This window comes from Heptranchias perlo, unplaced genomic scaffold, assembly GCF_035084215.1.
Source record: "Heptranchias perlo isolate sHepPer1 unplaced genomic scaffold, sHepPer1.hap1 HAP1_SCAFFOLD_60, whole genome shotgun sequence".
NCBI lineage: Eukaryota > Metazoa > Chordata > Chondrichthyes > Hexanchiformes > Hexanchidae > Heptranchias > Heptranchias perlo.
Genome location: NW_027139623.1, coordinates 5927960 through 5945466, shown reverse-complemented (window position 1 = coordinate 5945466; position 17507 = coordinate 5927960). Strand labels below are relative to the sequence as shown.

Genomic DNA, 17507 nt, shown 5'->3' with positions numbered 1-17507 from the left:
CGACTGTGTAGATAACAGGATTGACTGTCCCAGCACTGTCTATTCTTCCAGTCTACATGGGCTGTGGAGGAGATAAATGGGTGGGTTAGAATCCATAATCGGGTGGAATGACATGGGGTTGTCCGTGGAGATCAAATCGGTTGGAAGAGATTACAGAGATATGGAGGGGGAGAGGACAATGGTGGGACTTGAACACGAGGATGAGGATTTTAAAATCGAGGCTTTGCCGGACCGGGAGCCAATGTAGTAACACACGAACAGAAACTTACGGTTCACTTCCTTGGCAGACAGGTGGAGAAGACATTGATGTCCACGGGGGAACAGTCAGGTTCACAGCAGCAGTCGAGTTCGGAGAAACCGCCAGTCAGGTCACAGGTTCAAATGGGAACTGCTGGAAGCAGACACACACAGTGAGATCTTACAACAGAGCACGGACGCTCTCAAAGACCACCTCCCTCCCTTGTCTGAATCCACGATCACCGTCTTCACCATCTCCCAAAATCAATCTGCAGACTTATCCTCCCACTGCTTTCGAGTCACCGAATTACAGCTTCCAGATACCCAGCACAACCCACTTAATAAATAATAATAATTATACGGAGAGAATAGAGAAGCTGGGATTACTCCCTTTGGAGCAGAGAAGGTTCAGGGGAGATTTACCAGAATGGTTCCGGGGATGAGAGACTTCAGTTACCGGGAGAGACTGGAGAAACTGGGGTTGTTCTCCTTCGAGCAGAGAGGGTTAAGGGAAGATTTAATAGAGGGGTTGAAAATGAGGAGGGGTTTTGATGGAGTCGATGGGGAGAGACTGTTGCCACTGGCGGGAGGGTCGGTAACCAGAGGACACAGATTGAAGGGAATTGGGAAAAGAGCCAGAGGGAGATGAGGAGAATGTTTTTAGGCAGCGAGTTGTTCTGATCTGGAATTCACTGCCTGAAAGGGCGGTGGGAGCAGATTCAATAATAACTTTCAAAAGGGAATCGGGTCAATCCTTGAAGTGGGGAAATTTGCGGGACTGTGGGGAAAGAGCAGGGGGGAGTGGGACTAATGGGATCGCTCTTTCACAGGGCCGGCACAGGCGCGATGGGCCAAGCGGTCTCTTCCACAGAGCCGGCACAGGCGCGATGGGCCGAGCGGCCTCTCTCTGTGCTGTTTGATTCTCGCTCACTTTTGGGCTCCGACCCACGGCCCGTTTGACGGGGAGGCGGGAGAGTGACTCCCCCCCGAGCCCAGCTCGACACCGGCCGCTGCCAGAGTGGAGATTCACGGGGCCCGCAGGAGGCCCCGAGTAACTTCCCCCATCATCCCCCCCCTCCCCCACCACCCCGCTCTCCCCTCTCAGGCCACTCCCGGTGCCGGCCCTCCCTCTGTGGGCTTCGCCCCCGCCCACAGCACCGCCCGCAGGGAACGCGGCAGAGGGACCGCGCTGCGCATGCGGCACGTACGCGTCGTGACATCAACGCGCAAAGATGAGAGACGCTGCCGCGTGTCACGTGATGGGAGGAGTCAGCCCAGGAGGCGTTTGGCGGGGGTGGAGTGATGGCCGGGTGCGGGGGTGGGGGGGGGGGGGGGGCGGGGGGTGAAGGTGAGAGCTGTCAATCAAAGGGCCCGGAGTCAGCACTCACTGCGCACTGGTTTTGGAGAATTTGTTCAAAAATGCAAAATCTGCAACCATGAAATTAAAATAGAAATGTACAAAAAAGAGAAAAAATTGCAAATGCAATAAGCTGAATTAAAACTGAAATGTCCAAACTCACAGAAGGCTGATGATCTGGGTCCTCCTGATTTATTAGTCTTCTCTCCCTGAGGCACAGGATGAGCACAGTGCTTGAATGCATTTTAAGGCAGATGTTGCTGGATGTATGGAATGGACCAGCAAGGGAGGCAGTGGGGCCTGATTGCATCAGCAAACTCCAGAGAGTTGGCTCAGTATCTGATAGCGATACCTTGGGATATGACAGACTCGAAATTGGGATTTTTTTTTGTGCATGTGCACTAACTCTTAGTGATTGGTGTACCTGGACACCCAAACCCCTTTGCTCCTCTGCAGTCCCTAGTTTCTCACCATTAAGGAAATACTCCTATTTCTCACATGTTGCCTGCAATAGATGTTCTTTGTACAGCTCCCACATCTTTACTGTCCGTCAATATTTCCACTGTTCACTGTCAAATAACAACAGTCACGTCGAGACAGGAACATGTTTTTAATATTTCAAGATATACTTTATTTCATAAAATTCATGAAAGCACACAGCTCAATGTAAATATCACAGTTGCAATTCAAAGCAATAGAATAGATATCGTACACGCTACGATTCCATTATTACAATTGAAAACACAGAACATATTTTCTAATACATGCTGCATAATACAAGGTAAAATGGCCTGACACGGTGGCCTTTCCCCAGAGATCCTTTGCACCTCGCTTCAGTGCGTCCCACAGCATGTACCCCTGGACCTTGGAGTGTGCCAGGTGGCAATACTCGGTCGTGAACAGCTCCTTCAGCTGGAAGACCAGTTGGTTTCGGGTGGACCATAGGGCGTCCTTCACCGAGTTGATGGTCTTCCAGTAGCAGTTGATATCTGTCTTGCTGTTCGTCCCTGGGAACTGCCCGTAGAGAACAGCGTCCTGTCTATCCGGGATGTTGGGGTGAACCCCTCTTCACCTCAATGGTATAGGGGTCTTGTCTCTATGGAGGGGGGTTATCAACTTTTACCCGAATATTCTGATTCATGAACCCACATTCATGTTAATGTTTGGCAAACACTGTCTGATTTCTTTGACACACCTTTCGAACATTGGGATCAGCGACATAGGGGGTAATTTCAACTTCACTGCCTGGGCGGTAAACTGAAAGAGCAGAAATTAAAATCGGGCTGGTTCCATTAGGGGCGGTTGATCCGCTCTACCAGTTCTGCGATAGTGAAAATTTCCCTTCATGTGTTGTGAACCGGTGCAGTTTGAGAAAATGGACCAGCCTGTGGGCTTCGAAGATTGATACTAAGGCGTAGGTCAGGGAAGGTGTGGCCGATTTTAAGCATCCCAGCCTGGCGGAAATGGGTTTGTAGAGGCGAGTAAATGGTGTCAGGTCACTTACCGCCCCTTTAACGTTGGAGTTCCTGCCTCCGTCACCGGCGGTCGGGTCCTGAGAAGAGCGGCCGGAGCAACACCCACCTGTTTCCGGGTCAGACCACGTGTAATATGTAAATCAGAGTATTATGACGTACACGGGACACCATTTAATGTTAGTTACAAATGGGAGGAGGAGCCGCCCTTTCGATGGGCATTGAGTGATCCGGAACACTGAGAAGTTTCTTTTTAACTTATATTTTGTGGGGCAAGGAGGAGCAGGAGATCTTTCCCTTGGCCTGCTGCGGCCATGACAATTCTCCCGCCTCCTGATCAACTCAGAAAGATCTCCTTATAGATCGGTGCAACCAGGCAAACCCTAACTTCCCATTAAACTCCATGCTGAGGAAAAATTGCTGCCCAGCAGCTCAGAGAGGAAACGATCTCCGGAACTCCCCACTGGAGTTTGAAATTACATTAATATTTTACCAGTCAGTAACGGTCCGGGTGTTGGTCCATTATTATTCTGTTCTGGTCAAAACAAATGTCCCAATGAACAGGACGCTGTCTGACCCTGACAGCTCACCCTCAGTCCATCCCACCGGGCAGTGTGTGTGATGGGAAATAATCAACAACCGAAAAGGAAGATTTGTTTTTATACATTTCAGGATTAAACATTTAATATTGAAATCATATTATTTCCAGACTAATAACAGCGAACCATTTCATGTTAGAATCACATCTTGTATCATTTCACAACACCGCATTTGTCGGGTAAAATATAATTCCTGTCTGCTATTTCCAAATTTATTTAAAGTATTCGATTGATATCAGTTACTTTAGTGAACTCATTGATGTCAATAGATAGTAAAATCAGGCGCGGTGAATAACGGGCGCCCGATCCGCTACCGCCCGTCTTAGGCCACCGCCAAACGTGAAACTCTAATTGACTTTTTATGTAATTTCGGATGGAAAGTCTTGAGACGTTTCTATGATTTAACTAATGTAACAATTAGATTCAGTGGGTATTTCACACCGTTCTTCAGCTCCTCTCTGAATTTAGTCTGGGTCACAGCATAAATACACGTGTTGGTGCAGGAACTGAGAAGTTGAAGCATGAATCCGGCTGACTCGATGTCACTGGCCGGATAGTACTGGGCGTTTGTTACACGCAGAGAGATAACATAAAAAACTTCTGCGCTCCATAACAATATAAAACTGCCTGATATACTGAAGAGTAAAATGATGGATTTCCTTCTGTTCTCCATCTCTGGATCCTTGTGATTCTCTCCATTGCTGCGGCCCCGGAGTCCCCTGCGGACTTCAATGGCCGTTAAAATGTGCCTGGCGGTGAGAACATTGAACAGCAAAATCAGAATGAATGGAAGACACGGCATTAACACAAGATTAAACAAGTCAAACGCTGCCCATGCGGGTGAAGTGAAAAAGATCGGTTTCACGACACAACCCCGGGGTACCTTCTCCATTATATATTCCGGGTCAATTACAAAGTACCAGGGAATGTTTTGTAAACAGCTCAGCGCACTCACCACCCCGATAACAACAGCCGCCGTTTTCTCGGTGCAATATTTTGTTTTCAGCTTCTGACAACAAATGGCCACAAATCGATCAAAGGTGAAAATCACTGTAAACCAGACAGAGGCCGCTGTGACTGCAAAACTCAGGGTGACAATGAGACGGCACACGGGGGTAATGGTCAAGAATGAAACTGGGAAATAAATCTCAACAATGCGCCACATTATGACATCAGTGATAACGACCAGGAGATCGGCCGCCGCCATTCCCACCAGGTAGCGAGTGATACATTTGGAGAGTCCGCACTTTCCTCGGGACAGGATCACAATCGCCACCAAGTTAACTGTAAGAGAGAGAAACGGAAGGAGAGAAATTACTGATCAGACCTGGAGACAAGGCGGCAGTGTGACAGGATCTGGTGTAAAATTTCCAGCTTTGTTGCTGCATCAAACGGTGGAAACTGATTCATTAACCTGGGCAGCGCTTTCGGACAGATAAATGTTTTTAAACACAATAATCAATAATGAATTGGGAAATTGATACAGAGAGTGAATAAAGTGAGCACCAGATCCACTGGAAGGGCCGAGTGAGGGGGCAGTGCCAGTGGGGAAGGGAGGAGGGATTTAAACACCGGGATTCCAACAGGTTAAATCCGGATTTGGGCTCCAGATGGACGGGAAAGTGAGCGAGGGACGAGAAGGTGAGGGGACAGGGGGAGGTTTGTTGCTCTGGGTGGAGAGAGCCGACTGGAGCTGGCACAAAACGGGAAAGACCGTGATCCGTGGGGGTGAGTTTGAGGCTTCGGATTGGATTAGAAGAGGCAACTGGAGGCCGAGCGAGCGAGTGCGTTTGGGAGGGAGACCAAGGAAGAGGGCATGTATGAGCTGGAGGGGAATCAGTAGCAGATAGTTTGGGAAAGCGAATGAACTGAGGGAACGGATGAGGAAATGGAGGATTCGATGCCGTGGGGGGAGAGACTGCAGGAGGGTGTTGGAGGAAATCTAATCTAAAGGTCCAGCTCACACAATCCAATTAATGAATTCAACCATTAATTTCTTTGGTTATTGGTGTCAATGAACTGTTCGTTGGTTACATAATGTGTTCAATAAATTTACTTTGCATATTCAACTAAAATTACATTAAAACACAATCATTGAATTCGCCTCGTTCTTTATTGAATAAAACTGACACATAGCTTCTGGAATACAATATCCCCATAATTCAAAGCGATAAAGAAATCACTGATCCTATTCTTTAAATACATTTCAATTATGTTTATGAATTCAATCAGTAAACAAGTAAAAGGAACATTCACATAAACAGAACTAGGAGCTGATAGTGATAAACACACCCGGAGAGAGTACAATAAAACTCTCACAATCTGACAACATCCTGATAAAAAATTCAAGTCAGATTTCCACTTCATAATTGTACTGGAAGTTTCAGCAGTTCATTCCGATGAATTATTCACACCGCTGCTGCTCTCTCTCTCTCCCCTCTTTCTCCTTCTCTGACTGTGTATCTCTCTCCTTGTCTCTCTTTTTCTATTGTTCCTTCTCCCCCTATCTCTCGTTTTCCTGCTCAGTTTCTTTCTCAATCGCTCCTCTCTATTTCTCCGCACTCTCTCTACTCTCTTCCTCAATGCCCCTTTTCACATCCGAGTAAATCCGAACATCCTGCGCCTGCTTTCCCTTCACCAGCCCCGTGTTCAAACGATTTTGTTCTTAGTGTCAGTTTGTTAAATGGTGAAGCCTCTGTGAACAGTTTAATGTTTCTACAGATCATTCAAATCTCCACCTGTTCACCTGCACTGTTCACTTCACCTACAATGCATGGAATAAACAGAATTGAAACCCTCTTCCAGACACACCTCACAATGATTGAAATTCCTTCTCCTGTAATTATAAAGTACAGCGTTAGATGGCGGCATTGTTCAATGAACAAAACGCCGACATCACCGCTGCCACTTATAATCCACGGATAAATAGAAAGGCTCCTGATTCCAACAGATAAAGTGCAAACTGATACAACATAACCTCAAAACATTGCATTTTACAGTGAATTCATCGACAGTGAAGCAGAGAATGAGATGTGAAAGAATCAGCAACAAACTCAGTTCAGTAGCCAGACATCTGAAGCGGTGTCAGATACACACACAATGAAATTATCTTTCATAACAGTGATAACCAATAATACATTGAAATCCCTGTTAAACCGTACCATGTTATCGGGGAGGGAGGACATTGCGCCGCCTCCTTGTGACACCGTGACCGTGAGCTGTCTCATTATCAATCACTGAAAACACATTGATGACAAAATATTCCAGGACAGGTTAGTTCCACAACATGAAACTGTGAACAACCCCTGATGGTCTGAGACCAGCTCTTAGCCCAGACACCTGATTCCAATACAGTCAGTACAGAGAATAATCCAGTAACAATGCCAGGGTTGGATATACAAGATCATAAGGCATACAATGCAGCTGCTATAAGACAACAATAGCAGAGACTTAGGACAATCGATCAACTGATAGAACAGAACAGTCCACTGTGTAATACACGATGGGAGAAAAATAATGCCAAGTACAGCAGCAGAGTTAATACCGATTTAGACCATGAACAGCTGAGATAATGGCTTACCTGGAACTCCAACGGCTGCAAGGACAGGATAATAAATACATTCTATCTGATACATTATTGAATATCCCATTTCTGTGAGAAGCAGTAATGTCTGTTGGCCTGGAAACCGCAGCTCCGGCAGGCACTCTGTGTGGATTCATTACAGCGATCCCTGATTTATACAGGGGGTAAATCTCCACTGACACGGTTATACCCCTGATCATTGCTATTAGTTACAGTCATTTGAACAAACAAATTTCTTCAGCAGCTTTGCCCAAATGTAAGTGATGACGTGGATATATCACAAACATCTCAAAGTTCAGAACCTTGTCTTAATGAGACCTCTCTCAGGAATAAAGTTAAAAGCTGTGCTCAGAAAGGACTGGTCCAACAATGAGCGGCTCCATTTACTGTTTTCATATAATTGTATTGACCATGTTCACTCCTGCCGATTCAATTATAAATTTTACAGATTTCTCCACAATGTGCATTGAATCCAGGGACACAAGTAAACCCGTTTCACTCTGTTCCTGCAGTTTCCCAGTTAAAGTATGAATTTTGAGTCTCTGACACGAAGACAGTCTCTAAAAGGGACCCCATCCTTTCAGGCAGTGCTTAACAACCCTCTGTGTAAAAAATATGCTCCACATTTCCCCTCTATTCTTTTGGCAATTATTTTAAACCTATTACCTCTGATTACCAATCCAGTTGCCAGAGTATTCTGTTTCCACTACTTGCTCTATAAAAAACCCTCATTATTTTGAACACCACTCATGGTCTCCCCTTAACCTTCTCTGATCTAAGGAGGACAATCCCAGCTTCTCCAATCCCTCCACATAACTGAAGTCACTCATCCCTGGCATCACCCAGGTAAGTCTCCTCTGTACCGTCTCCAAGGCCTTTACATCCTTCTTAAAGTGTGATGCTCAGTGCTGTACACAATACTCCAGCTGAGGCCTAACCAGTCTTTTTGTGAAGGTTTCACATGACTTCCCTATTTGTGTATTCAATGCCCCTATGTTCAAACCCGTGTATCCCATACGCTTGCTTAACCACCTTATCAACTGGCCCTGCCACTTTCAAAGATTTGTGAATATGCACCCCCAGGTCCGACTGCTCTTCCACCGCCCTCAAAACAGTACATTGAGTTACATCGAAACCACAGCACAGAAACAGGCCATTCGGCCCAATTGGTTTATGCCAGCTTTTATGCTCCACACGAGCCTCTTCCCTCCCTACTTCATCTAACCCTTTCAGGACACCCTATTTCTTTCTCCCTCTTGTGCTTATGTGGCTTCCCTTTAAATGCATCTACGTTATTTGTCTCAACTACTCCCTGTGGTAGCGCGTTCCACGTTCTAACCACTCTTTGGGTAAAGACGTTTCACCTGAATTCCTGGATTGATTAGAGACTATCTTATATTTATGACCTCTAATTTTCGTCTCCCTCATCATCTTAATGACCTCTATCAGGTCACCCCTCGTCTTCTCTTTTCTACAGAAAAGAGATCCATCCTGTTCAGCCTTTCTTGATAAGGATAACCTCTCAGTTATGGCATCATCCTTGTGAATCTTTTTTGCACCATCTCCAATGCCTTTATATCCTTCCTATAATATGGTGACCAGACTGTGCACAATGCTCCAAGTGTAGCCTAACCAAGGCTTCATACAGGTTTAACGTAACTTATTTGCTTATCAATTCTATTTCTCTAGAATTGAATCCCAGTGCTTGATTTGCCTTTTTTTAACCTGCGTCGCTACTTTTCGTGATTTGTGTATTTGTGCCCCAAGATTTTATTAAAATTTCAAAGTATACTTCATTTCTTAAAATTTAAGGATATACACATTTCAATGTAAATCACAATTACCGTTCAAAACAATACAGATCGTTCACACAATGACCTCATTATTATAATTCAAATCACAGTACATATCTTCGAATACATGCTGTACAATACAATGTGAAATGGCCTTATACAGTGGCCTTTCCCCATAGAGCATTTATGTAGGCCGCACCTCATTTCATTACATCCCTCAGCACGTACTCCTGGAACTTGGAGTGTGCCAGTCGGCAACACTCGATCATGGACAGCTCCTTCAGCTGGAAGACCAGCAGTTTTCGGGCGGACCAAAGGGCCAACTTCACCGACTTGATGGTTTTCCAGAAGCAGTTGATTTCTGTCTTGGTGTGCGTCCTGGGGAACTGCCCGGAGAGCACAATGTCCTGTGTTACTGAGGTGTTGGGGATGAACCCGGACAGATAAAAATACATCTGTCTCCACATCTTCTGCACCAAGGGTCAGCCCACCAGGAGATGGACGATGGTCTCCTCCTTGCTGCAGTCTCGAGGGCAGCTCGCGGTGGTTCTGAGATTGCGTGAGTTTTGGAAGGACCGCAGTGGCAGGGCCCTTCTCACCATCATCCAGGCTACATCCTGGCGCCGGTTGGTCAGTTCTGGCAATGAGTCATTCTGCCAAATGGCATCGACCGTCTGGTCGGGGAACTGCTGGATCAGATCCACCCTCTCCTTTACCTGCAGGACTCCCACTGTCTGGCGGCCTTGTGGTCGTCAGGATCCTCTCCACCTGGGACAGGTGGGGTTGGGGGATTACGGTTCAGTTGGCCGAGACGTCTTGCGTCTGCTCGGCCAGCGTGGCCAGACCCAGCCTTCTCAGTGTGGGGGACAGGTAAAAACGCAACACGTAGTGACACTTGGTGTTTGCGTACTGGGGCTCTACACATATCCCCAGGCAGCCACACACAAAGGTGGCAATCAGCATCAGAGTAGTTTTGGGGACAGTCTTCCCCCCTTTGTCTGGGGTCTTGGACGTGGTGTCCCTGCGGACAAGTTCTGCCTTGAACCTCGAGACAAAGTGCAAGATAGCTCGGGTGACTGTGACGGCGGATCAGCGGGGTATGGGCCACACCCTGGCCACGTGGAGCAAAACTGCGAGTACCTCACACCTTATCACCAGATCCCTGCCGGTTATGGAGAGGGAGAGCCCCACCTCCATAACAAGCTTCAGTTTGGACTTGGCGACCCGCTCTCCCCGTTTCATGGTGCAGGCCAGGGACCCCCCGAACCACATGCCCAGCACCTTCATATAGTCGAACCTAACAGTGAAGGGGACAAAGGACTTGGCCTCCACTTGCCAAATAACATGGCCTCGCTTTTATTTCGGTTCACTCTAGACCCCGAGGGCAGCTCGAAACGGTCGCAGATGCCCATCAGTCTGTGAACCGACCGCTGATCAGAGCAGAAGACGGTGACGTCGTCCATGTAGCGGAAACCTTTAACCTGAGAGCCTCCACTGCCTGGGATCGTCACCAACCCCACCCCCCCCTCCCCCATGCCTGCGACCTTCCTGATGGATGCAGCAAACGGATCGATACAACACACAAACAAGACCACAGAGAGAAACAGCCCTGCCTGACTCCAGATGTGAATGGAAAGCTCTCGGACTCCCAACCATTGATTAGCACTGCGCTATAGATTTCTGTGTAGAGCGGTCGGATCCAATCGCAGATTGCCTCCTCAAACTACATTTTAAAGAGCACGTCCATCATGTACATGTGGGATATTCAGTCGAAGTCCTTCTGCTGGTCCAGGCTGATGAGCCAGGTGTTCACCCCGCATCCTGCACGTAGGCGATCGTATCACTGAGTCGTGCCAGGCTATCAGGCATCTTCCTGCCAGGTACAGTACAGGTTTGATCCGGGTGGATCAGCAGCTCCAGAGCAGAGCCGGTTGGGAGGACCTCAGACAGAATCTTGTAGTCAACATTTAGCATGGAAACGGGTGCCTAATTTCTGATTTCTTCCCTCTCGCCCTTCCGCTTGTAGATGAGGATGATGATGCCTTTCCTCATGGACTCTGACATGTTGCCTGTCAGAAGCATACCCCCGGACACTTCCACTTCTTTGAAACTGGTAATAATCTACCACCTGGCAGACCCACCTTGGATGGTCTCATAAAATGAGAACAATCAGTTCTTCTTTCCATGTTTAAAAAAGCATTTTATCTGGGGATATCGCTCAGTGGTGGAGCGCAAGGTCCTGTGTTCAATCCCCAGCATCTCCAAAAAAAGTTTCAACAGAATTACGCACGGAAAGGCGAATCGCGCTTTCTGAGCGCAGCGAGTTCCAACTTCTGAGGCTCCACAAGCATTAAATTGCCCCGGAGCAGGACTTCATCTCACGGTCTCCTCAGCAGCTCAGCTCATCGCCGCCGCCGACTGACTGGAATGTGTGACAGTGCAATGTCGATCGAGCAGTCCCAGCTCTTGTTTGACACTGTGTCATTCATCCATCTCACTTTATGATTCAGAGGTTGGATGTGAACCTCGTCACTGACGATTGGCAATTATATTTTTTTATTTCCGCTGACTTTTTTTTTGGAAAGTTCAAAGTAAAGAGGAGCAGAAACCCCGTGAACTGAAACGGAGCTTGAACATTTGGAGCACGTGTGAGGACTGGGCCTCTCGTTGTCCGGGAGAGACAGAGCGGAAAGCCCACTTTTTTTATTCTAAAGTTGAAGCGTTTTTTCCTGAGGGGATGTAGCTCAGTGGAAGAGCGCATGCTTTGCATGTATGAGGTCCCGGGTTCAATCCCCGACATCTCCATGCGCTTTATGTTTCGAATTTTGAAAAGGCCCTCTTGTCCTCACCTGACCTTCACACACAAGGACAGGAAAGGGTTTCTTCACCTCGAGAAAAACCGAACGCTCTGCACACGATAAAATTCAATGGAAGCACGCACGCGCTTTTGAAATGGCTCCCATCCCGGGGCTGGAGAGCGGGCCCAGTAATAATAACGGAGAAAATAGGATCACGAGTCGGACATTCGGCCCTTCGAGCCAGCTCCGCCATTGGATATGATCATGGCTGATTCTCCATCTCAATACCCCATATTCCCGCTCTCTCTCAATACCCCTTGATGCCTTCTGTGTCTGGAAATCTATCTATCGCCTTCTTTAGTAGATTCAGTGACTTGGCCTCCACAGCCTTCCGTGGGACAGAATTCCACAGGTTCACCACCCTCTGAGTGAAAAAATAGATTATTCCCAGTTTCACAGATCGGGGAGGAGCAGCGGACAGGCGTTCAGACTACACAGAGGTAGGAATAGGGTGGGAGAGGGGGAGAGTCTCCTTTGGATGTGCTGTCACCATCCTCCCGATTTCAGGGCACATTTTTCGAACGCTCCCGTTATCAGTCACTTTGCTTACGGTTGGACGGGACTAGAAATCCTCAGACACATTGTGGCAGAGGCCGGCAAGAATATTTCAAATCCCTGAGCTTCAGAGGAGGGTAAGGTGAGACACAGACAGCATTGAGGATAATTTCGCTGCAGACGGATGCAGGACTTGCCCCAGGTGTGGTTTTGTGTTTAACGATCACTTCACTGAAAACACCTTGACGGTCTGGGGCTACAGACGGACATGATGGTCAGGAAAAGACCAGTTGGTTCATCAATCCTGCCCCACATGCCTGGAGCATCGTGACCAGACACATCCTACCGACACCACCCGCCCCTCCCACCGGAAACATGTAATCTCCTGGGAGCGGCGACAAACTAGAAACAAATCCAGCGCCAATAAGGAGGGGAAATTCTGGGAAATTCCTCCCCGAATCTCTCAGGCGATCGAATCGAGTTCAGTGGATCACACTGACCATGTGTAGTTTAACTGTAAAACCACTCACCTTCTATGTGATGCGATCTCTGCACCAGTCAAGAACTGGTCCAGATCCATCCAGAAGGCAAAGAGAGAGTCAGCACCCACCACACCAGCCGGCAATGCATTCCAGAGACTCAGTACTCTCTGGGAAAAGAAGAACCGCCTAACATCCAGACTATTCCGACCTCCGTGTAGTCTGAACGCCTGTCCGCTGCTCCTCCCCAATCTGTGAAACTGGAAATAATCTATTTCTTCACTCAGAGGGTGGTGAACCTGTGGAATTCTCGACCACAGAAGGCTGTGGAGGCCAAGTCACTGAATATATTTAAGAAAGAGATTTCTACACACAGAAGGCATCAAGTGGTATGGGGAGGGAGCGGGAATATGGAATTGAGATGGAGGATCAGCCATGATCATATATAATGGCGGAGCAGGCTCGAAGGGCCGAATGGTCATCCTATTTTCTCTGTTATTATTCCTGGGCATGCTCTCCAGCACTGGGATGGGAGCCATTTCAAAGGCGCGTGCGTGTTTCCATTGAATTTTATCGTGTGCAGAGCGTTCGGTTTTTCTCGAGGTGAAGAAATCCTTTCCTGTCCTTGTGTGAAGGTGAGGTGAGGACAAGAGGGTCTTTTCAAAATTCGAAATATAAAGCGTTTGGAGATACCGGGGATTGAACCCGGGACCTCATACATGCAAAGCATGCGCTCTCCCACTGAGCTACATCCCCACGCAAAAAAGCCCTCCACTTTCGAATAAAAAGTGGGCTTTCCGCTCTGTCTCTCCCGGACAACGCGATGCCCAGTCGTTCCACGTGCTCACAGTGTTCAACCTCTGCTTCAGTTCACGGGGTTTCTCCTCCTCTTTACTTCGAACTTTCCAAAAAAAAAGTCAGCGGAAATAAAAAAATACAATTGCCAATAGTCAGTGACGAGGCTGACATCCAACCTCTGAATCATAAAGTGAGATGGATGAATGACACAACGTCAAACAAGAGCTGGGACTGCTCGCTCGACATTGCACCGTCACACATTCCAGTCATGTCGGCGGCTGCTGTGAGCTGAGCTGCTGAGGGGACCGTGAGATGAAGTCCTGCTCCGAGACAATTTAATGCTTGTGGAGCCTCAGAAGTTGGAACTCGCTGCGCTCAGAAAGCGCGATACGCCTTACCGTGCGGACTTCTGATGAAAAATGTTGCTGGAGATGCTGGGGATTAAACCCACTTTCTCATACATGCAGAAGCATACGCTCCACCACTGAGCAACATCCCCAAATGAAAATTCAGTATAACCAGGGAAAGAAGAGCTGATTGTTCTCATTTTATGAGACCACCCAAGGTGGGTCTGCCACGTGAGAAGAAAGGCTGGGAGAGGGGGAGAGCCTCCTTTGGCTGTGCTGTCACCATCCTCCCGATTTCAGGGCACATTTTTCGAACGCTCCCGTTATCAGTCACTTTGCTTACGGTTGGACGGGACTAGAAATCCTCAGACACATTGCGGCAGAGGCCGGCAAGAATATTTCGAGTCCCCGAGCTTCAGAGGAGGGTAAGGTGAGGCACAGACAGCATTGAGGATAATTTCACTACAGACGGATGCAGGACTTGCACCAGGTGTGGTTTCGTGTTTAACGATCACTTCACTGAAAACACCTTGACGATCTGGGGCTACAGACGGACATGATGGTCAGGAAAAGACCAGTTGGTTCATCAATCCTGCCCCACATGCCTGGAGCATCGTGACCAGACACTTCCCACCGACAACACCCGCCCCACCCACCGGAAACATGAAATCTCCTGGGCGCGGCGACAAACTAGAAACAAATCCAGCGCCAATAAGGAGGGGAAATTCTGGGAAATTCCTCCCCGACTCCCTCAGGCGATCGAATCGAGTTCAGTGGATCACACTGACCATGTGTAGGTTAACTGTAAAACCACTCACCTTCTATATGATGCGATCTCTGCCTCAGTCAAGAACTGGTCCAGATCCATCCAGAAGGCAAAGAGAGAGTCAGCACCCACCACACCAGCCGGCAATGCATTCCAGAGACTCAGTACTCTCTGGGAAATGAAGAACCGCCTCACATCCAGACTATTCCTACCTCTGTGTAGTCTGAACGCCTGTCCGCTGCTCCTCCCCGATCTGTGAAACTGGGAATAATCTATTTCTTCACTCAGAGGGTGGTGAACCTGTGGAATTCTCGACCACAGAAGGCTGTGGAGGCCAAGTCACTGAATATATTTAAGAACGACAGATTTCCACACACAGAAGGCATCAAAGAGTATGGAGAGAGAGCGGGAATGTGGTATTGAGATAGAGGATCAGCCATGATCATATATCACGGCGGAGCAGGCTCGGAGGGCCCAATGGCCGACTCGTGATCCTATTTTCTCTGTTCTTATCACTGGGCCCGCTCTCCAGCCCCGGGATGGGAGCCATTTCAAAGGCGCGTGCGTGCTTCCATTGAATTTTATCGTGTGCAGAGCGTTCGGTTTTTCTCGAGGTGAAGAAACCCTTTCCTGTCCTTGTGTGTGAAGGTGAGGTGAGGACAAGAGGGTCTTTTCAAAATTCGAAACATAAAGCGTTTGGAGATACCGGGGATTAAAGCCGGGACCTCATACATGCAAAGCATGCGCTCTACCACTGAGCTACATCCCCACGGGCACAAGCCCTCCACTTTAGAGTAAAAGTGGGCTTTCCGCTCTGTCTCTCCCGGACAATGCGATGCCCAGTCGTTCCACGTGCTCACCATGTTCAACCTCTGCTTCAGTTCACGGGGTTTCTGCTCCTCTTTACTTTGAACCTTCCAAAAAAAAAGTCAGCGGAATTTTAAAAAATACAATTGCCAATAGTCAGTGACGAGGCTGACATCCAACCTCTGAATCATAAAGTGAGATGGATGAATAACACAGTGTCAAACAAGAGCTGGGACTGCTCGCTCGACATTGCACCGTCACACATTCCGGTCAGTCGGCGGCTGCTGTGAGCTGAGCTGCTGAGGGGACCGTGAGATGAATTCCTGCGACGGGACAATTGTGGAGCCTCAGAAGTTGGAACTTGCTGTGCTCAGAAAGCGCGATTCGCCTTTCCGTGCGTAATTCTGATGAAAAAAGATGTTTTGGAGATGGAACCCAGGACCTCATACATGCGAAGCATGCGCTCTACCACTGAGCTACATCCCCATATGCAATAAATAGCTAACCAAGGAAAGAAGAACTGACCGTTCTCATTTTCTGAGCCCGTCCAAGGTGGATCTGCCACGTGATAGATTATTTGCAGTTTCAAAGATTGGGGCGGAGCACGGGACAGGCGTTTAGACGACACAGAGGTAAGAATAGGCTGGATGTTAGTCGGATCTTCATTTCCCAGAGAGTAGTGATTCTCTGGAATGCATCAGCTCTTCTTTCCCTGGTTAGACTGATTTCTTGTGTGGGGATGTAGCTCAGTGGTAGAGCGCATGCTTCGCATGTATGAGGTCCTGGGTTCAATCCCCAGCATCTCCAAAAATATTTTTCATCAGAATTACGCACGGAAAGGCGAATCGCGCTTTCGAAGCGCAGCGAGTTCCAACTTTTGAGGCTCCACAAGCATTAAATTATCCCGGAGCAGGACTTCATCTCACGGTCCCCTCAGCAGCTCAGCTCATAGCAGCCGCCGACTGACTGGAATGTGTGACAGTGCAATGTCGAGCGAGCATTCCCAGCTCTTGTTTGACGCTGTGTCATTCATCCATCTCACTTAATGATTCAGAATTTGGATGTGAACCTCGTCACTGAGTAGTGGCAATTATATATATTTTTTATTTCCGCTGACATTGTTTTTGGAAAGTTCAAAGTAAAGAGGAGCAGAAACCCCGTGAACTGAAGCAGAGGTTGAACATTGTGAGCACGTGTGACGACTGGGCATCGCGTTGTCCGGGAGAGACAGAGCGGGAAGCCCACTTTTGTTATTCTAAATTTGAAGTAGCTGTGGGTAGGGGATGTAGCTCAGTGGAAGACCGCATGCTTTGCATGTATGAGGTCCCGGGTTCAATCCCCGGCATCTCCAAACGCTTTATGTTTCGAATTTTGAAAAGACCCTCTTGTCCTCACCTCACCTTCACACACAAGGACAGGAAAGGGTTTCTTCACCTCGAGAAAAACCGAACGCTCTGCACACGATAAAATTCAATGGAAGCACGCACGCGCCTTTGAAATGGCTCCCATCCCGGGGCTGGAGAGCGAGCCCAGAAATAATAACAGAGAAAATAGGATCACGAGTCGGCCATTGGGCCCTTCGAGCCTGCTCCGCCATTATATATGATCATGGCTGATCCTCTATCTCAATACCACATTTCCGCTCTCTCTCCATACGCTTGGTTGCCTTCTGTGTGGACAAATCTGTCTTTCTTAAATATATTCAGTGACTTGGCCTCCACAGTATCCTATGGTGGAGAATTCGACACGTTCACCACCCTCTGAGTGAAGAAATAGATTATTCCCAGTTTCACAGATCGGGGAGGAGCAGCGGACAGGCGTTCAGACTACACAGAGGTAGGAATAGTCTGGATGTTCGGCGGTTCTTCTTTTCCCAGAGAGTACTGAGTCTCTGGAATGCAGTGCAGGCTGGTGTG

The 17507-nt window shown here is 48.0% G+C and overlaps 1 protein-coding gene and 5 non-coding genes across 6 annotated transcripts in view; 3 read left to right on the top strand and 3 right to left on the bottom strand.

Moving 5' to 3' along the window:
- Nucleotides 1-17507, bottom strand: part of LOC137316839 (zinc finger protein 229-like) — a 330353-nt gene that overhangs the window by 109781 nt on the left and 203065 nt on the right. The gene's annotated exons all lie outside the window — the stretch shown is intronic.
- On the top strand, nucleotides 11775-11846 carry trnaa-ugc (transfer RNA alanine (anticodon UGC)). Its single transcript has one exon. It is a non-coding gene; the product is annotated as a tRNA-Ala (tRNA).
- trnaa-ugc (transfer RNA alanine (anticodon UGC)) lies at nucleotides 13558-13629 on the bottom strand. Its single transcript has one exon. It is a non-coding gene; the product is annotated as a tRNA-Ala (tRNA).
- trnaa-ugc (transfer RNA alanine (anticodon UGC)) lies at nucleotides 15482-15553 on the bottom strand. The gene has a single exon. It is a non-coding gene; the product is annotated as a tRNA-Ala (tRNA).
- Nucleotides 16327-16398, top strand: trnaa-cgc (transfer RNA alanine (anticodon CGC)). The gene has a single exon. It is a non-coding gene; the product is annotated as a tRNA-Ala (tRNA).
- Nucleotides 16871-16942, top strand: trnaa-ugc (transfer RNA alanine (anticodon UGC)). Its single transcript has one exon. It is a non-coding gene; the product is annotated as a tRNA-Ala (tRNA).